Source organism: Camelus dromedarius, chromosome 33, assembly GCF_036321535.1.
Source record: "Camelus dromedarius isolate mCamDro1 chromosome 33, mCamDro1.pat, whole genome shotgun sequence".
NCBI lineage: Eukaryota > Metazoa > Chordata > Mammalia > Artiodactyla > Camelidae > Camelus > Camelus dromedarius.
The window spans coordinates 9483037-9504695 of NC_087468.1; the positions used below are offsets into that span (position 1 = coordinate 9483037).

The window sequence follows — 21659 nt, forward strand, 5'->3', positions numbered from 1 at the left end:
GGGAAAGGGAAGAAGCCAGTGGTGGCGGCAGTGAAGGGGAGAGTGGAGAAAAGGGAAGGCGGGACGGTGGGGCACCAGGTAGCTGGGCATCATTTTGGAGCAGGGAGGGATGCAGGCACTAGGAGTGTGGGAAGGGCTGTAAGGCACCAAGGTAAGAGGACCAAACAGACCATGTTAGTGTTCCAGACAGTCTTAAGAGAGACAGGCTTGTAGAACTGGCCACGGTCATTTGGGACCTTCTTTCTCTCTCCGAACGGGAACGAGGGATGCCTGGAGAGTCTTGGGAAGGAGGCCAAGGCAAAGTCAATTGTTGAAGAAACAAAACAATGAAAAAGATAGGGAAGACACTGCTACAGATATTGCTTGCACCGAAAACGTTATCAGTTAAAAAAAAAAAAAAAAAGCCCTCTTGCCACTGAAAACTCTCCAGTGTGGCTACTACAGAGCATGAAAGTATTTCGGATTCCAGGGCCAAAGACTGCTGTATCAACCAGTATTTGCCTCATAAGCTATTGAGAGAAAGGGGTGTAAAATAAATTAATTCAGAATCAAACGAGAAGGGTTCCAAGCCAGAGTATATTTGGTATATTTGGATAGTTTTTTCCCCTGTATTCTAAATTTAACCAAGTGGAATTCTTTTATAAATACTGTCCTTTTCAACCTTTAGAAATGAGGCTTTGCCATTTAATGGGAGATGTGCATTTTATTGTGAAGATAAAACACAATGACCTTGCTGAGTTATTCTCCAGAGTCCAGACCCTGTTTTGTCTTGTGCGTTGAGCACAGAGGAGACAGTTATTTCAGACCCGGTGGACCCAGCACTTATACATGCAGATCAAGGCTTAGAAGAAGAGACAATCTGGTCTATAAAACAACTGCTACTTTTTAAAACCTTTGATCAGTGCACATCATTTATATAATTTTTCTGCATGGAAGATAGTTATTTTGCTCTGCTTTGAATAGTCACTTACTATCTTTTCATCCACTCAAGAAATATTTATAGAGTGTTTCCTATTGCCAAGCACTGTTCCAAAGCCTGGAGATAAAGGAGAAACGAGTTTCTTCCTGTATATCATTGATTTCAAGATGCACATTTTCTCACATTCTAACATTTCTGAAATTAGAGTGTGTCTTCCAGTCTATTATGTATCGTAAGGTGCTTGACAGAAGTTTTTCTTTCTCAACCACCCTCGACACTGTGATGTCTCACAATTGACAGTATCTTTTAACTGTTGAAATAGAGTGTAATGATACAATTACAGTTTTACATACATATGTTGGTGTGCCTAAGAAGCTATTTCATATTTATTCAAGAAAATTGAGATAATTCTTCCAAGAAACTCATTTTTGTGCCTCTGGGGGGCAGGGGTGAAATGGCTCCTATATAAAATACTCTGTGTGTCCTTGGTAGTTGTAAATTGAGATTTTAAAAAAATTACATTAGTAGATAAAATGGGATCCAGACAAACATAAATACTAAACTTTCCTATATTCCTTCCTTCATTCTTCTGTGTGAGAGGTTTTGAAGACGACTTAATCATCTTGTTTGTATTACGTAGGATGTTGGTAATGTGTGTATATACATATCATATTACTGTTTTTTCCTTTGTGTTTCATTCAACTAAAATCAATTTAATGACTATAATATTGCTATAAGTAAATCAATTATGGAAGCCTGGATTACTCAAGAAAGTTAAATTAGGAGGTGATTCTTCCCTTTGAACATGGAATTACCATAGACTTTGCTTAAATGGGACATTTAAAATCAACTTTGATTCACAGAAATTCAGTTTGCATGCAGCTTTAAGAGGATGCCTGTCACGTAAAATGAGGTACACCTGCATTGATGAGATACACCTGCATTGCCGAGTCAATGGAATTCAGATAAATATTCTCAAACACGTAGCATGCTGCATCTGTGTATATTTAAACATTGTTCAGAAAAGTCGCCCTCTGGGAATTAGAATTTATCACTTACTGATTTTAATAAATGTCCAATTTCTCTGTGAAAGAAGTATTTCCTCCATTGTATATGTGTAAGAAGTCAGTACTAATTGTAGCATGTGACTGCCAGATTTTAAGAATTTACAGGGCCATCAATTATTTATACTGTTTATAAAAGTTTATACTTTCTTTAGTGCATAAGCTGACAGTTTAAATAGTCATGAGCAAATATACTTCCAGAGATATGTGAAATCTTTATTTCATGAATGGTATTGACGACCACCACACACAGTTTTTTAGGAGCCCTGAGGGGGGGCCTCCCTTTCAGACTCAGTCGCATGCAGAGACTTAGACAATGTGCAGGAACAGGGGGAGACACATTTGCAAAACCTGAGGGTGCAGATGAGGCTGGAAGGAGGAGTCGGGAATTAAAGAGGTACATCCAGGCCAGGTCGTGAAATGCCTTCCTAGCTGTGATGAGGGGGTTGGCCTTTCCCTCTAAAGGCACAGCCATCAAAGCGTGTTGAGCAGGGCAGTCATCACTGAGATGGTCTATAGAACAATCACTGCGGCTACAGCGAGGGGACCCACCCGAGCAGGCAGGATGCTGGAGGACATGTCGGGAGGCGACTGCAGCCGTCAGACTGGACAGATTGGAACCCTGGGCCAGACTCGAGGTGGCAGGGGTGGGGAGGAGTGTGCGGAGAGCGGTGTCTTCAGGAAGCACTGCAGATGCATCAGACGTGGGGTGAAATGAGGGTAGAGGTTGAGGGTGACCCCCAGATTCCCAGCTGGGCAGCCAGAAGGGTGGTGGTGTCCTCCTTGAGGTAGTGAACACATGAAGAAAAGCAAGACGGGCCGAGGACCAAGAAGGACCGAGTGCGGCTGTCCCACTGGCTGGAGAGCAAGGCTTTCGCCGAGCCAGCCAGCTTTGGCAGGACGTGTGGGAGACCAGGAGAAAGCCGGGTGGAAACAGGGCAGAGGAAACCCGTCCGCTGCCTTACGTCTGGATTTTCTCCAGCTGTGCCACGTCACCCACAGGCCGATGACGTCTCAGCAGAGGACTCGAAGCCGCAAATACTCTGACACGACGCCGTGGGGAGACAAGTCCTAAATGCGAGATGAGGAGTGACGAGAGAAGAAAGCTCCAATCCAGGAAAACCTTCCTTATTTCTTTAGGGCCATAAGGTCGGGGAGACTTACAGCGGGAAATTCCTAGCCGGATGGCACGTGTGCGCACACGTGCACGCCCACGGACCCCACGCGCACGCACGCACGCCCACACGTGCACGCTTGCAGCACCACACGTGCGCGCCCACGGACCCCACGTGCACGCACACCCACACGCGCACGCCTGCCGCACCACACGTGCGCGCCCGCCGCCTACATGTGCGCACGCCCGCGGCACTACGCGTGCGACTGTTCCTTCCAATGGCAGGGAGGGACGCTGCCATGTGGGGCGTATGCATTTCCGCAAGCCTGTGGCTCACCGCGTACTTTTAGCTCTTCAGGAGAGGGAAAATGAGTCGCAATGGACACTTCTTGGACTTTTCCGGTGACCCGCCGTCACGAGAATGTGCCGACCCAGGTCGTGGAGGGCATCCAAGTCTGCCGGACGGCCTCTCGTCGTGGGCTTCCCGCCTTGACGGTACCCACGGCTGCGGCTCTGTGCCTGCCTGGGGTGGCTTTAGCAGCTGTCGGAACCACACTGCCAGCATCCTGTGGCCCTCCGAGAATATCCCAGGCTGGGCTCCCCGTCAGCAAATGCCGTTGTATCCGGTGCCCACGGCGTCCGGCTGGCCGCGCACCAGCCCCCGGGAGGGACGCTCTTTGCAGCGGCCTCACCGAGTGCTGACCGGGCTTGCCTCCAGCGCGGCCCTGCCAAGCGTCTTTCTAGGCAGGGGTCTGTGACGGCAGCCGTGCGCTGTGTGAAGGAGAGGCAGAAACTGCGGGGTTTCTGAATGGGCCTCGGTAGTTAGTAAGAAGAGAACCAAGCCCAGCTTGAATCTGAGAGGTTTGGATTGCAAAAAAAAATTTTAAGTTTAAGAGCTCTTTCAATGGTCGCCTGAACCAAACGCACGACGGCTCCGCGTCTGCATCCTGAGAGCCGTGTGTCGCCCCGGGCTGTGGTAGTCGGACTGATGTCATGACTGGGATGGAATGATGGTGTCACCTAGTGTGTTTTCATCATCATGGTTCTGTTTCATCACAAGGTGGCAATGCTGTCGTCACACAACTGCAGTGAAATCTTGCCAGTGTAATTTCTCATGGTAAGTTATGGCTTCTTCCCAGGGTTTTCATGCCCTTGAATTAAAATTTCTTTCGGAGCCTTCGTATCCCATTACAGCCCCCATGATGTGGCTTCTCCACGGCTTTGCATTGAAGTCTTTACGGGATCGTTGTGGTGCAGTTAAGTGGTTATTGATACAGCCTGGCTTAACAATAAAGCCCTAAAAAGCCACTGCAGAGTGTGCCTGGTTCTGATTTTTTTAAATCTAAATAAACTCTGCCATTTCCAAACATACCTTCCTAGGTTTGTCTACCCTAGAGAAGCTAGCAGTTACATTCTGATTAAACAGAAAAAACAAAAACAAAAACAAAAACCGGCTTCATTTTACTTGCATTTCTATTTCATGAGGACTTGACCTGTGGGCCCCTATTTTTTCTTGGCCCTTTTGTTCTAAATTTCACTTGGACCCATGCGGATGATGTAGAACAAATAAAAAGGAATGTTTCTAGTGGGGCACTGCTATGGAAACTGCTAAAATGTTAAGCCAGTTGTGTGTGTTTCAGAGAGTAGACTTGTCTGTTCTTTCCTTCCTTCTGTCAGCAATATTTCTTTCATGATAACATTTATTTATCAAAGTTTATGCTGCTTTGACTTTTTATAAAATACCAGTGAAGATAAATGGATCGATTGACCCCAGAACAGTTTATTTATCCCTTTAGTCACACTTCAGTGGCAAAATCAATAACCTTCTGAAGTATTTGATATTACAGCCGTTCCAGTAAATAGTGACGTTCCTTGAGCAATGTGCAAAGGGAACTAAAATTTATTATCAACTTAGATTTTTTTTAGTACCTGTATTGATTTTCCTGGAGATGGTTTGTGAATTTTTATTTATCTGTAGCTGAGCAAGTGACCTTTGTTTCAGAAGACTACAGTTTCAGCTTGACAAGATTAGGGGAGCTGGAAGGACTTGTGGATGTCTGTGAATATGGGGTGAATGACAGAAAAGAAACCATGAAGGGGGCTTTTTGTTTTTTTCACAAGTGAGCTCTTTTTGTTTTCTATATTCAACAGTTTGCATTCTTTTTTGTGTTGTCAAATCCGGACGTTCCAAAGCCACAGTATTGGTTAAAGACAGCCTTGTGCCTGGCCCCGTGAGAAGGGTGCTAGCATTTGAGCTGGTCTTGGTTTTGAAGGTGTGAGTTACCATGAGCAGAGACTTGAGAGAAGAGGAGGAGCCGAGAACAGGAAGCAGGAAGGAGGCTGGGATGCGGAGAAGGGGAGATGCAGCCCTGCGGGAGCAGGGGCAGCCACAGGAGAGGAGGGTGGCCAGTGGGGGGTGTCCGCCAGCTGGACTTTAGATTTCAGGCGTTGAGACAGTGGGAGCTGTTGTGGAATTTTAAGCTGAGTTGAAAATGTATATTGAAAACTTGATCTGGTGGTAGGAGATGTGCAGAGTGGATATGGAAGAGGGCTTCTTGAAGGAATGGAGGCGACACGTCGGGGATCAAAGTGTTGGGGTCAGCACGTGCAGGATAGAGCATAAGACAAGAGTTAGGGTGTGGCTGCCATGTCCTGGCTGTTGTAAATACACCACTGTGAGCGTTGCATGGAAGCAACCTCAGTGTCCATTGACAGGTGATTGGTTGAAGAAGATGTGAGATACACACACAGTGGAATACTACTCACCCATAAAAAGAATGAAGTGCTGCCATTTATAGCAACACAGATGGACTTAGAGATGATCGTGCTAAGTGAAGTAAGTCAGAGAAAGACAAATACTATATGATAACACTTGTATGTGGAATCTAAAATATGTTACAAATCAACTTATTTACAAAACAGAAACACACTCATAGACATAGAAAACAAACTTGTGGTTACCAAAGGGGAAGCAAGGGAAGGATAAATTGGGACTAGGAGTAACAGAAGCACACTGTCAAATATAAAATAGATAAACAGCAAGGTCTTACTGTATAGCACAGGGAACTGTATTCAATATCTTGCAATAAACTATAATGGGAAAGAAAAAAGAATATAGATATATACATAAATATATGTATAATCAAATCACTTTGCTGTATGTTTGAAACTAACACAATCTTGTAAATCAACTATACTTCAATTTTTTTAAATCAAAAAAAGAGAGAGAGGGAAAAGACAGGAGATAGGATGTCTGGGGGAGAAAACGAGATGGTAAAAGAGAAGGCATCCAAAATGCAGTTGCTTACAGAGACGTTCTTCCCAATCAATAGCTTGCTGCCGAGGTTGGAGATGACAGTTTCTCCCGCACAGGGTCACGGCGTGCTGTGGTCAGTGTCAAGACCACAGGGCTTTGGAGTCTGAAGGTGGTGTGAGAATGCCGGCCTTGAGCCGCCCTCTCTCTGCCCCGGTGCCCTCATATGAGAGAGGATTAAATGAGATGATACACTGGAAGCGCTGGCCACCATGCTGGACATGGGGTGGGTCCTCAGTACGTGTGAATAGTTACTATTTTGAAGAGTACATATGGGAACGTGGTAAGTCTCAGGAAGCTGAAACAAAAGCTAAGAGGATGAGAGCACAGGATTCTCCCTCTCTGCAGACCCGTTTCTTAGGTAGTAGGAGGGGGAGAGAACCGGCTGTTGTCTGGGTCCTGCTGATAACTTTGTAACGTACTCAGCGGGATTTGCAGAGTGGGTTGGAAATAGAAAAGTCTTAAGACTTGTTGACTCAGCTCAGCAGATTAGTTCTCTGGGATATTTCAAAAGTGAGTCATTTGAGAGGCTTCATTTTCTTATTTCACAATTAATGTGTTGTTATCAAACTGGCAGATCTTTATTCTGCTTTGAGGTTCAGGGGCTCTTAAATGTGTAGTATGCATTTTCTGGGTCTGTATCAATTTTTTTGCAACTGAACATTTGAATTCAGTATTGGGATTTGCCAATTATATGTTCATCACTATTCTGGACAAATAAGAAGGTTTAAGATATGCAAGATTATAAAATGGTGGTATAAGGGGGAGGGTATAGCTCAGTGGTAGAGCATATGCTTAGTATGCACGAGGTCCTGGGTTCAATCCCCAGTCCCTCCATTAAAAATAATAAGAGTGAATTTTTTTTAATGGTGATATAAGAAAGTAAGTGAATAAGGACTCAAAGGAGTGGTGTAGACAGTCAGCACTCCCAAAGTGGAAGGAAGTTAGAATCGTGCGCTGGTATCACTAGAAAGGGCTTCAGGAAGGGAGAAGAGCTGGGGTCTGGGAGACAGCTGAGTGTGGGCAGGGGGAGGTGAGTGTGAGGAGTGGTGAACATCAGAAGAGGACCAGGGCTGGCCTGAGCCTTCACAGAATGATGAGCAGACCCACCTGACCAGAGAGAGCCTTTGACTGAGTTCACGGTGCCTTCCGTCCACGGTCTGTGGGGACTCTTTCATTCCTTAGTTTCTCATGAGAATCTGTTGGAATGGCTTTTTTGGGAAAGTGGGGGGAAGTGGAGTTTGCTTTTTAAGACAAAATAAATCAATTGAACCTGACTAAAAATGAAGTATATTTGCTTACAATCCAATTTGAGTTTTATTCGTTGCCGAGATAAAAATTCTGAAATGCAGTGTAAATATTGGTCTTTGTTGTCCTAAGATGGTGATCGTAGTTGCGGTAAATGAGTTGAATTCACCTTTCAATTGACTTTGTAATCAGTATCTGCTTTGTTTAACTTCAGCAGGTAGAGTAACCAACCATTTTTCCATTTTTGAATAAAACTTTCCCCGTGCAATTGAAAAAAATAATAACAAACAATAAAAAATAACAAAAGTAAATCATTTCTTTGAAATTTATGGTCACACTTGCAAAGTTCCTTTACACCTGGGGTAGAGAACTGTTGAATAAGAATGTAGTTTTGACAGGGAAAAAAAAAAAGACCAAATGAAACATCTTGACTAGCAGCTCAGAGCACCTTGACTTCACTGTGCTTTGCTCCAGATGGAAGGTTCTGACAGGTTCTTGGGTCAAGCTCTGTGCAGGCAGCATCAAGTTCTGACCCAGGAAAATTCTCCCAGAACCAGAGATGCCTGCAGAAGTGGCAGGAGTGGCACTGGGGGAAGGTGGCAACAGCGGGGAAGTAGGTCGGGGTGGGCTTTTGTCTGTATCTGAAATGTGGGGATAAGAGGTGAGCACTTTAGGTGGTGTTGGCGGGAAGTTCCTTGACAGTGAGTATTGGTTCATCTCGTGGGACACAGTCGCATATAAATTTATAATATCATGTACGTATTTACTGTATTTACTACACAGCCCACTTAGGTCTTCCTGCTTGTTTATTCAGAAACTTAAGATGACCAGTGTTCTATGGTCAGATGATTTTTCAGTTGAGATTTGGTTTTAAAAGAATAGACAAGGAGGAGGAGGTGGTGGAGAAGAAAGAAAAAGAGAGGAAAGAGGCGCCTTTTATGGCATAGAAGTGGCTACTAAGGGCGTACGAATATGGCTTATTACTTTAATCAGTGAACTTTAAATCACTTCCACCAAGTCCCTGATGTGCTGCTGTTTCTGTCCCATCAGCACAGAGCACACAGCCCAGACCTTTATGGTGGGGGTCCCCACGGCGAGCAGGTTCTGGGTGCTGGTGTCAGAGGCCAGGCTTGACCGGGGATGGGGGTGAGGATGCTCTGTGCCATGAGCCTCTGTAACACCTACTTCAAGGGTTATGTGAATGGGGCAGTTAAACCGTGTGTGAGTGAAGGCTGTGGTCCTTATTCCACAAGAACGTCTCTTTGCTTTAGCCTGTCTGAATGTCGACATGCCGTCTTTTGAAAATCAAAAGCATGTTTTTACACTGTGCTATTGAACTGCTGTTCAGCTCCAAAAACACATTTAACTTTTTTAAGTTGATTTTTATATTAATTTTCTTCCAAAGTGCAGGAAGATGCTCTGTCTGTTGGTGGGCTTGTAAACTGGCATTGTCTTTTCAGAGGGCAGTTTGGTAACATCTGGAAGCATTTGAAAGTATGAGCCCTTTAGACTGGCAGTTTCATGCCTAAGACCATTTCCGGCAGAAGTAACCCACACATGCGCACAAAGAGCTCGTCATAGAGAAAAACTGTCACCAACCCAAATGCCTTCCTAGAGGCAAGAAGTTAAATTGTGGCATAAAAATATTGTGGATTATCATACGTCAGTTACACAAAATGCTGCAAATCTCTATACGCTGAATACAGCAAATCTGGGTAGCTCTCTCTGTGTTTCATACAGAGCATCAATAATGTTACCTGAAAGCAGTTAAAAAACCAATACATAGCCTGGTCCTACTTTTATTTTTAAATAATGACACACAAAACTGTTAATAATTGGTTGTTTTTGGAGAGAGGTATATTAGTGTGGAAGTAAAGGGAGATTTAATTTTTTAAATCTCTACTCTTGTCCTGTGTGAAGTTTTTAAAAGCATATGCTTATGTGTTATGTAATTAAGCTTTTAAAAAGTATTTTCCTGACATTCATCAGAAAAAATGTCAAATAATTGAAATGCTAAGTACCAGGCACTATCCTTTCTTCCTGACTATGTTCTTTCCTTCCTTCTTAAATAAGTAATTTTTCAAACTTAAATAGTATTAAAAACCTATACAGTAACTACCATATATAAAAATTGATTTAAAAAACAAATTTCTTCTGTACAGCACAGGGAACTATGTTCGATATCTTGTAATAACTTCTAACGAAAAAGAATGCGAAAATGAATATATGTATGTACATGTATGACTGGGACATTGAAACTGACATTATAACTGACTATACTTCAATTTAAAAAAATAACTATACAGTGAAATTTCTCTCCCACCTTTATCCTCATCCTGATTTGCCCCACTCCATCTCCCCCAACAATCTGAATACTATTATTAGAAGCTTATTAAAGTGTGCCCTTCCCTTCGGAGAATCATGCCCTTGTGCAAAGAGATGTGTATGTATTTAGTATAGAATAAAAGACTTCAGTGATCAGGGACCTTTCGGTCTGCTATAATTCAAGTTCTAGAATTCATAAATAAGAAGACAAAGGGCCAGCCCAGGACGGGACCTGGCCCATGTAGCCAGGGAGTGGTGGCATTGAAAAGAGAACTTGGGTTTCCTGACTCCTGGACCTTAATGGGGCTCTCGACAGATGGTCCAGAAGTTCCCTTTGGACTTTCCCTGCTTTTGAATACTCTCTCCTCCTGTGTGATCGTTGACATCCTCTCCCACAGCGTTGAAGGTATCCAATGCTGCCTCAGGCAGTGAGCGGAGCCCTTGGCCCATCCCCGCAGGACCCTCTGCAGCCACCTCCCCGCCTGCATGATGTGTGGGGATGTCAGGATGTGAGAGCAGGCTGACTCTGGCAGGGCCTGTTAGAACTCCAGGGCCTCGGGCCTGCTGCTTTTTGGAGGCTCCAGCCCTGTCCTGTTGACCCTATTAAAACAGACCCACATCCCACATTGAATACAATGTTTTGTTGTTTTATTTTAATATTTTAAAAAAGTTGAAAGAGCTTTTGTAGTTTTGCTTTTGAAGTGATTTGACTATAATTCATTTACTTTAGCATTGGTTTCTCTGTCATCAGTAGGCAGACTCAGGAATTCTGGGGAAATGAAAAAAAATCTAAGCTAGACATTATTTTTGAGTGTAATGGATTTTAAAATGAATATTACGTGTAACATTTAATAAAATGACTTAATATGTTTTTGGATGTTTAATTAAATGTTTATTGACATAATAGCTTTTTCTCTTTATTTTGGAGCCCATATATTTTCCTTCTTCGAGTCTCAAATATTTGTATGGGACCTTAAAAATCCACTAGGCTTTCAGTGCAGTGCCTGTGATGGAATGATCCTGGACCTGGATAGAGATTCTGGCTCCTCCCGCTGTGAGCTGTGTGGCGTTGGGAAAGGAGATTTCAAACTCAGAACCTCAGTGTCTTCATCTGTAAAATGGGGGTAGCGTGCCTCCCGCAGTGAGGTCACATAGGCTCTCTTGGTGTTGGGTGAGATATCCACTTGCGACTGTCCTCCCTGTGTCTCAGGGATGGGGGTAGAAGGTTCTGTAGCACTCCCAGCCCACACCTGAAGCAGGAGTGAGGGCAGTCTTTCCTACCCAGCCTCAGCATCGCAAGCACTGAGTGGGACTCCGGCTGCCCTTGCTGAAGCCTGTGACATTCTTGCCTTCCTGCTGTGCCTTCCCTCCTGATTTAGTCTTGTCTTTTTATTCTCTATTTTTGATGCTTTGACCTCTTGGGCCCTGGCTGACCCTTGAGGACCACCCTTCCCAGGGCTAGCTGATTTCTGAGAGTGCACCTTTCATAGACAGTCCACACCCTCAGCCACCTCCTTTATCAGACCACTGTGCCTCTGCCCTAATCACCCCGGGTACCAGACAACCAGGGACAGCCCCTGGGCCCCAGAGTCCACTGAAATAATTCAAACCAGCCCATCCTAAACCTGCTTACCCTGCCCTGCCCATTCCTTCCTTTGGAAACCACACAGAAGGCTCTTGCCCACATTTTCCCCTGCCCGCTCTGCCTCCTGACCAGCCCTGGTGCTACCCCATGTGGCCTCCATGGGGTGGTGTGTCTTCTCCTCTTGGGATCTGTGCATAACAGACTTATCTTTCCAGGGGCAGTCATCCCCTGATCTGTTGTCTCCTGTCACCTGTCCTGAATAATAATAAAACCTAACATTTAAAAGACACCAGCCCTGGGGAAGGCAGGCCCCAGTGAGCAGGGAAACTGACCCCCAGTAGACTAGGGTTCCCATGATGGAGGAGGACATGCAGCTGACAGGCCCTTGATCCTGCACCTGGTAGCCAGGGGCACGCAGAGGTCACTTCTCCCCAGACAGAACCAGACACCAACGCCTGCCTCCCATACCCCTGCTGTTTGAAGGATGGGGCGGGGGCGGGGCGCCCACGCCAACCATGAACATTCAGGTTCCTGGTCAGGCGTCACGACTGCCCTAAGACATTTAATACTTAATAAACTATTAAAATATCTCCCTATACTCACACAGAATATCTAGAGGAGGCCATGGGAGACCACTGTGGGAACAAGACGAGCAAGCTAGAAGCCCACCTCATTCAGAACCTGCCAATGGACAAGCAGAAGGATGCTTGTGTTTTTCAGTGGGCGAGGCAGCGGCGGATTTACTGTTAAACGAATCAGGCTTAAATTTCAGGGCTTCTAGATTGCTTTTTCCTCTTACAAGACCCTGTATCTAATTTTGTATTCCTAATTTGGCATTCTTCTTTTTTTAAGAGATCGCCTCTAGGGCTCACAAAACCCATGTCTGCCCCTGAGAAAGGTTCTCTGTGGGTGTCATGTAATGTTCTCACTCTTTTCGTGTAAATCTGTCCTGATGAGAGCACATGTTAAAGTGACATATGACACATCATTCATAAACAGTGGCTCCAGTACCACTGCCAATAAATGTATTTCAAATATATTACTCAGAACATCTCAAAGGACTTGTATTGAGACCTTTTGCTTTATAAGATTCAGATCTGTTAGAAATCTGTTTAGACTAGGAGAAAAAGAAAGAATTGATAAATCAGTGCTTTTAATCCTAGGCAGTATATCTGTCGTCCTTGTAGGTTTTACACCTAAACATGAATTTGTAAAGGTATGGAGCACCCAGTTGCATCATTATTTTTAATGACCATCAAATTAATTCTTTCATCTACCACTTGAAGCCAGTAGAGATTGACAGTCCTGTTTTCTTGCTTTAATGGTGTAACCCTCATTGAAAATGAAGATTCTGGAGGATAAACAATGGTGCAGGGACTGCCATTGATTAACTAACTCTTGTTGGCTTCGTTGTTCAGCCCTCATTGGCCTCTTGGGCAGAGGGAGGCCCAACAATAACACTGCTGACATTTCCTTGAAAAGCTGCAATGCTTTGAGAAAGACAGCTTCATGCTTCAAAAAAGATACAGTGTGGACGTACATGCTTTCGTCTTTTCAGGAGCTACGAGTGATTGATTACGATACACAAAAGAGAAAGACGTCTTGAAGTCACATCGGGTTAAATGTCCATCCTGAAATTCTTTTTTTTTTTTTTAACATTTTTTATTGATTTATAATCATTTTACAATGTTATGTCAAATTCCAGTGTTCAGCACAATTTTTCAGTTATTCATGGACATATACACACTCATTGTCACATTTTTTTCTCTGTGAGTTATCATAACATTTTGTGTATATTTCCCTGTGCTATACAGTGTAATCTTGTTTATCTATTCTACAATTTTGAAATCCCAGGCTATCCCTTCCCACCCTCCACCCCCCGGTAACCACAAGTCTGTATTCTCTGTCTGTGAGTCTATTTCTGTCCTGTATTTACACTTTGTTTTTGTTTGTTTGTTTTTGTTTTTGTTTTTTAGATTCCACATATGAGCGATCTCATATGGTATTTTTCTTTCTCTTTCTGGCTTACTTCACTTAGGATGACATTCTCCAGGAGCATCCATGTTGCTGCAAATGGCATTATGTTGTCGGTTTTTATGGCTGAGTAGTATTCCATTGTATAAATATACCACCTCTTCTTTATCCAGTCACCTGTTGATGGACATTTAGGCTGTTTCCATGTTTTGGCTATTGAAAATAGTGCTGCTATGAACATTGTGGTGCAGGTGTCATCCTGAAGTAGATTTCCTTCTGGATACAAGCCCAGGAGTGGGATTCCTGGGTCATATGGTAAGTCTATTCCTAGTCTTTTGAGGAATCTCCACACTGTTTTCCATAGTGGCTGCACCAAACTGCATTCCCACCAGCAGTGTAGGAGGGTTCCCCTTTCTCCACAGCCTCTCCAGCATTTGTCATTTGTGGATTTTTGAATGACGGCCATTCTGACTGGTGTGAGGTGATAACCTCATTGTAGTTTTGGTGATACCTCATCCTGAAATTCTTAACAATAATAGTTGTAGGATGGCATTTTTCAAAATCCACACTATTCATATAATTTTTTTAAAAGACATTAACAAAGTGGGAAGAAATAAAGGAAAAGATAATGTATCTACAAGCACTCATTATAACATTTAATTTAAATAAACACTCCTAGTCTTGTAGTTGTGAATTCCTAAATGTCCTTTTTCGTATGATACAGAAAATGAAATGCTATTTTAAAATGGCAAAGTTCAAACAATATGCATGTACATATATGCTGAAGCTGCTGTTTAATTGACGGTTTCCATTTGCTTGAAATTTTACATCATGTCCTCCATGTCTGTGCTTTGTAGATACGATCTGTTTAACTTACCCCAGTACTTCCAGCATCTACTTTCTTTATTTGTTTTAAGCTACAGTGACAGTTTCCTGTATTTTATTTTTAGAGTTACACCGACCTGCCCCAGTAGGTTAGTGGGAATATGTTTTTTCATCCTCTGCTTTGGAATTATCTGAAGTGTATTAGGTTCATTACTAAAACATTCCATGCAAAGCTCTGACTGTGTATGACACTGTGACCATCTACCAGATACTGTATTGTGAACTGGGAGTTTAAAAAAAAAAAAAAAAAAAAAAACAGAATAACTCTTAACATTGAAGAGTTTCTACTTCCTGGTGAAAGCACATATATTTAAGTGCTTGATTATTAGTTATAATATAACATAACCACCTTACTGTTAACACACACTATGATATTTTGAGAGTGGGGATAACGTATTGCTTAAAGAAAAAAGAATTAACTTCATCAAGGAAGCAGATACTGATTTAACAAGCACAGTGTTAACCCTTACCCTGAATAATCAGTTATTTTAAAAAGGCTGAGAGTTCTGGATGAATTTATTGTCTTTCTTACCCAAAGAGGATTCTAGTAGCAATCGTTTTCTCTCTAATTTTGTGTTTCCAAAAACGTACTGTCAGAAGCAGGCAGTGGTTTTTACTCCTTCTGGACTCAGAGACAGGCTCTGACTTGGGGTTGCGTTTGCTGGTTGCTGTTTGCTTAGACCTCTGATGCTGTGCTCCTAGAGATTGCGGCTAAACTGAACGTGGCAGGAGGTTCAGGTGAACAGATGAGCTCAGCTATCTTCCGTCGGCACACCTGCTGCTAAAAGCAGGAAGTAGGGAGGTGGCTGGCACTTGTCGGGGCAAACCAGTGTTTCCACCATTTCCAACACCAACAGGTGATACGGGTTTTGGTAGATGAGCTAGTTCATCCCATTAAGGGAAGTTGAGAGATGTTAAGTGATAACATCTTAAAAATTAGGACACGCTGGGAACTTAATTCAGAGAAATTTACTATTTCCTGAAGTAGAAGTCAGTGTATTTTGAAGATGGGTTTCTCCATTGAAGTCTTTTTAAAAAGAAAACCTTGAAACTATCCCAAATTAATATAGTTAAAAAATTAAAATTTTTTTTCATGAATCCTATTGTTCTTTTGCCATTCAAAAAATCTACACATCAAATGTTATAATGGAATTTCTTCTGCTGCCGTCATTTTGATGTAATATATGTCTGCCTTATTGTCATTAAATTTTTTTTCAATTTGGCTAATAAAATTTCTTCCAGGGAGCATGGTATACAGATCCTTTTTAAAGGACCTTAATCCAATGGACTTGATGTTAAAATAGTCCAAAAGCAATTAGAGGTTTTCCTGATGGCAAACTTGCGTGCTTTGCATTTTCCTAGCAGGGAGGGGAGGAAGCAGGGGACTGACTGTATGTGCTTTTAGCTCTCCCCCCAGGCCTGACATCATAGGAATGTGTCCATTCGGCATTGAGGCTGTCTGACCTTGCGTGTCCCTCCTATGTTCCTGCAAAAACATTTTTCTTTAAATGATTCTAGTGTATTAATTTTAATTTAGCCGTGGGGATCGCGGTGGGCATCCCTGTGTCAGGGTAGTTAAGGCCAATCTGAAGAAAGGGCTCCCCAGCAAGAGCTGGCTGAGGCTCAGACGAGTGTCTCCCACTTTTGGAATGTTGGGGTGGAAATAGCAATAAGACCCAGCTGGTGTGAGGCTGAGCACCCGACTTACGGTCATGCACACCTATTTGAAGTAGGAAGGAGATAGTGAATCCAAAAGGCACAGTATAACCGAACGAGCTGTCAACAGGGTCGGCTGTCAGGCAGCAAGGTCCATGACAGGCATGTTTAAAGGAGATTTCTAAATGTATTTTGAGGATTTAAAAAAGGACTGCACACCTGGATCAGGCCTCGTTCCCCCTCATCCAGATTAATCATCCAGAGTAAACTAGATCAGTAAACTCCTGCTGTCTACACGTTCCCTGTTCCAGTCTCTCCTGGCACAGCTCCAGACAGCAGGGGGTGAACTGGAGCTGATTGATCACAGGTAAGCCCCCTTACCTGTAATGCAGCAGAAGGGGTGGGTGTGGAGAAGCCCTAGCACGTGACAGATTCCAAAGCTGGTCCAGCTGGTATGATCTGCCCCAGAAGTGAGAGCTGCCCTCCAGATGACCTTGAACAAGGTCATTTAAACAAAAGGCCTAAGTGAGTGGTTCAATTTCTCTCCCAACCAGGAGTCAGATGCCCTGAGCAGACAGACCCACCACAGACAAGCCAGTGATCACTGAAAAGCTCCCCAAAGATTTCCATGTCTTTCACGACCCCTAAAACTTACAAAGGACCAAGATGGAATTTTCAAGGCTTCGAGGTCCCTGCGTTCTCATCCCTGAAACCAGCAACTGCTGGGCACAAACACAAATGTGGGATCTGGACTATCTCTCTGAGACTGATTTTTCCTCAAATTGAGGGTGGGAGCAGGAACATAGTTTTAAGACTAGAAAATTTTCATTTAGTCCTTCCTCTGGGTAAGGCGCGATATTATGTGTAGACTGCCTATTTCAGTACCAGATACAATTCCCGCCACTGGGGAGATTGTTCAGAAGGAAGTGCCCAAATGAGCCAGGTGGGAAAGTGTGGGGCTGCTCTTCGCTCTGTGGACTGCAGATTTATCCTCTGGGTGATGGGGAGCCATTGCTAAGCACAGAGAGCTAAGTGGTGAATGCTGTATTTTAAGACTGATCTAATAGTAGAGGATAGAGTTGTTTGGAAGGGGTGGGTGATGGATCAGCTGGAAGGGAGTTGTCTCTGGCTGAAGAACACGAAAATGCAGGAACACACGTGGGTTGTTCCAGTGAGTACCCATGCTAGAGGGAGGCATTGGGGTTGGAGACCGTTGGAGAAGCAGATACAGTGAACCCAGCAGTCCTCACACCAGAATGGCTCTCCTCTGGGACCTGGCTTGGGAACGGTGGCGGACAGCATGGCATACTCTGCTTTAAGTAAACAGCGAACTTTGACATCCAGGTTAGTCAATAGGCACATAGAGGAGCAATGATTTGCTTTTTAAAATGGTTCTCTGCTTAAGAAGGAATCAGAGTAAGAATTAGTTTGTAGAGCAAGCCCTCGTCATGCATTTAAAACAAACAGGACATCTGTCTTTCTGGTACCCCGCACGCTGGGTAAAACGAAGCAGCTTCTGTCCTGACTGCACACAGACCTCTTCAGTCGGCTCGTTAAATACGTCAGCGTAGTCCGTGTTTGGTGTTACCTGGTGGAATAATCAAGCTAAGTTATGTCTTCTTGCTCAACCAGACCCCACCACCCCGCAATGAAGAATAACATCCCAGCCATTTTGAATTTAGCAAAATTTGATTAACCACAGCGCTTCCTCCTTCCTGAAGTGTGTAATAATTTCCTCTAGCCTGGTTTTATTTTTATTTTTGTATATGCCTAAAATGAAATTTGAGTCCCTTCCTGACTCAGTAGACGGCCGTCTCTTGATTTGAAATTTAGGGTGCTTCAGGTGGGAAGGGAAAAGCAGGCACCTGGAGGGTGAGAAAGGGGAAAATGATAAAAGAACACGTTATTTTCCTTTCCTCCATGAAGTCACGGTTTGCAGAGAGAAAAAAGCCCTTTTGTGAAATGTGGTAGTTCTCTTGCAGATGAAATAGAAGGGTCACTCCAAAGATTAATGATTCTGAGATGTTAATTCAGAAGGGAATTTATTTTTAAAGGCTGAGATTTATTCTGAGCCAGAGGATTCTGGGTTCAGCCGGGGGACTGATGAAGCACATACTTTATTTTGTGGCGTTTCCTGGTGGGACCGTCAGTCATTGAACTTGGGGCCTGTTTGCAGGAATTTCAGATCTGGTTCAGCATCTAGGCATACGAACTGCGAGATCCTGCTTCACTGGGAATTTTCTCAGAAAACATTTAGGGAGGAGCTTATGTCTTTTATCCTCGAAAGGTTTTTATGTGAGAGTGTTCTGTGTTTTTATGAAGGTACACTATTGATGGGAATTTATATTATTAACATATTGCAAAGGTGAAAAGGCACATTCTTTACCTTAGGGCACCTTCTCATTCCTGGATTGTACATTGTCTTTCCTGCCTGGGGTCAAAAATGAAGTAATTTCTTGATCTCCTAACTAGTTATCTTCCCAGACACCAGACAAGGCTTAAATGCCGCTTGAATATACGTCTCTCCACATACAATACTTTTTTAGAGTTGATTGTCTCTCTAGAATCATACCTTGTTTTTCTTTGTCAGGAATAATGTTCACTTTATCCTTCAAACCACATCCCTTCTGATTCTTCTCGTCCCCTTTTCACCAGGATTTCTCAAGGCCTCACAGACATGTGATGTGATCTTCCCCCTAATTAGCGCTGTTCTTAGAACATAAACCGATCAATGGGCCCATCACAACGCACATTATTAGGAAACTGATAGGCAGAAATGAAATGGCCTTGGCTTGAGCTCAGACGACAGTTTCTTTACGTGGCCGAGTGTCATGTTGACGTCTTGAGTCTTGCGTTACTTTCAGCTCCGTCACGTTGTGAAGGAAATTCTCCATTAAAAATAATCAAGTGAACGAACCAGAACAGGACGTTCAGTGGGGTCCGCAGCCTTTGCTGTGCACTCCCATTTGTCACAACGTGTTCTTTCATCAGCCAGACCTTCAGAAAGAGATGGCACTCAGTAGGGGGGCCATCGCTGGGCACTGCCCGTGAGCCAGGCAGGCTTTGAGGTGTCCCTCAAGCCAGGCTAGCAGTTGGTCTCTAGCCATCGCAAGAGGCCAGGCTACCGTGTAACGCTGCTCACTGCTCACCACTTTCCCAGCTGGATGCTTTGAGCCGTCCCTCTGGAATATCTGTTCAACATTCTGACCTTATAAAATATAATGTCTCTAGAATACCAGGATTGGTTAATGATCATTTATCCTGCAGACCGGGGCTGTAGAAGCCCCCTTGCTCAGATTAATGGCTGTTCCCTGGACATCAGGTAAACCTCAGCAGTGCAGTCATTTGTATCTTCGTTTTATATATGTTCACTCACGCGCACGGAGATGAGAGCTGGAGAGACTCAGGGGTGAGCTGAGCTTTCCCAGAAGCAGGGACAGCCAAAGAATGCAAAGAAGGATTTATAAGTGGCAGTAAGAGAGGATAGGCTGGGGTAGGGGTGGTGGGGGTTGCTGGAGGAGGATGAGGAGAGAAACAGAGACGGAGAGAGGCAAATGAGGACCAATCATGCCAAAATGAGACATGATTTGCTGCTGTTTTCCTTTCCCAGTGTATTTTTCCTGGCTGCCTCCCTTGCAGTGCAGTTCCATGGCTCCTCTTGTGTGTGTGCTCATGCATAAATTCAGGTCAAGTACAAAACCCTGATTTCTCAATTCATCATAGGCACGAATAATGTACTTATCAATACATAACAAGAAATTGCAACTAATTTGGCTCATGACCTTATTCTTTTATCATTAATGGTTGAAATGGTGTTTGCCTAGCCATTAATGCATTTGGTTCAGTAAACCAAAGCTGTTTGAAATTTTCAGTAATCCTTTCCCATTGCCGGCTTCCCCAGACCAGATCACTTCTGAGTGAAACAATAAAGCAAATGCACGCACAGGTTTCTCAGATTTTTCCAGATCAGACATAATTTACAGGGCACAGCATTTTAAAATGAGATTTTGGTTTTTTGAAATTGCAGATCCCAGAGTACTGGAGAATGAATGAACTGTTGACTGAAAATATGAATTGCATGAACTTACCCCTTCAAGTGTTCAAGTATTGAGGGCTTTTTTCTCCCCTTGGAAAAAAAAAAAGACCCAATCTATAAGAATAAAAGTAGAAAAATGGTTTAACACGTAGCACAAAGATGCTTTTCGAATGAATCCGTCTTTGCTATTTAATTTACATTTGGAGGGGTCATTGGGATGATGAATGACACTGCTGGAGAATAAAACACACTTCCTGAACAAAAGACGATCTCTGTAGCCTAATAACATTTTATGCCAGCACTTACATTTGTCAGAAGTGGCTGCTATTTATCCCTGTGATTATTTAAAAATCATTTTTATTGTCCTTTGTGCTGTGTCCTCTTCTGGGAATTTTAATTCAGACTTTGACACCTACTTATTAACTTCAGTGAAGGATGGACTACAAAAGCCTTTGCTCTATAAAGAATTCTAAACAGCCATGTTTATATTGCCTGCAGCTGTACACAAATTAGCTCAGTTTGGATTTGTTTCGATCAGAAATAGAAAGCCTGTTGGAAGAGCGTGTAACCTCCGCTTCCTCGGCGGAGCGCGTACTCCCTGCGTCTGAACCCGGCGGGACTGACTGCCGGAGTCAGAAGGGGAATTTTCCGAATGATGCTGCAGGCCTTCTGCGTAGATACACGGCTTCCACGTCCCTTGCCTCCCCCCACTGCTCCTCCCCAACAGCGCTTTGTCATCTGTCGCCACATACTGAGACCCGTTCTCTCCTCTCTGATCTCCTCACCCAGCCTCCACGTCGACTCCCACACCCTCACTATTATTCCAGATTGCTGCCTCCCGAGCCATCTGTTTCCCTGGCTGCGTATTTCCCCATCTCAGTGGGCTAGGATTGTTTCCCGGGTGGGTAGCACCCTTTGGAAATTGAGTGGGAGTCCTGGATGCGTGATGAGACCCACGCGGGCGTCCCGGAGCGAGGGATTCTCCGTGCGGCGCAGCCACGAGCCCGCCCACGCTTCCTGGCAACGGCCACAGCATCCTTCCGGCCCGCACGGCCGCCCTGCCTCGAACCTGGATGTCCACGCGCCAGCTCAGATGCCAACTCATTTTACTTGTGACTCATCTTGGAGGTTTTTTTTTTTTTTTTTTTTTTTTTTTTTTAAATAAAGGCCAAGTGTCTGGTCTTTCCCCAAGAGGAAAAACAGCCCTGATGCAGTGATTCAGAGCCTCCGAGTGAGCGGTGTCCCAGGAGAGAGCTCGGCAGCCCCCGCGGAACCTCCCAGGGCGCAGTGACCCATAACCAGACGGCGTGCAGCGTGCCCCCCGCCACCTTCCTGTGATGTACAAGGGTTTCGTCATAATTTCATTTCTCCATCCTGGACTCACGCCTGCTTGCTTCAGGTGATCTTACATTTTCCGGTTGGCTGGAAGTAAGACTAGCAGCAAACGCTCAAAGATGAATTCTTGGAAAGTAAAACCCTACTACTAATTTTGAATCTTTCTTATCAAATGATCTTGGCTGATGATACTTCAGATCGATAT

General features: G+C 43.9%; 1 protein-coding gene and 1 non-coding gene across 7 annotated transcripts in view; both read left to right on the top strand.

The window, feature by feature from the left end:
* AFF3 (ALF transcription elongation factor 3) overlaps positions 1–21659 on the top strand; it is a 493384-nt gene that overhangs the window by 203095 nt on the left and 268630 nt on the right. The window lies entirely within an intron of this gene.
* Positions 7175–7247, top strand: TRNAT-AGU (transfer RNA threonine (anticodon AGU)). Its single transcript has one exon. It is a non-coding gene; the product is annotated as a tRNA-Thr (tRNA).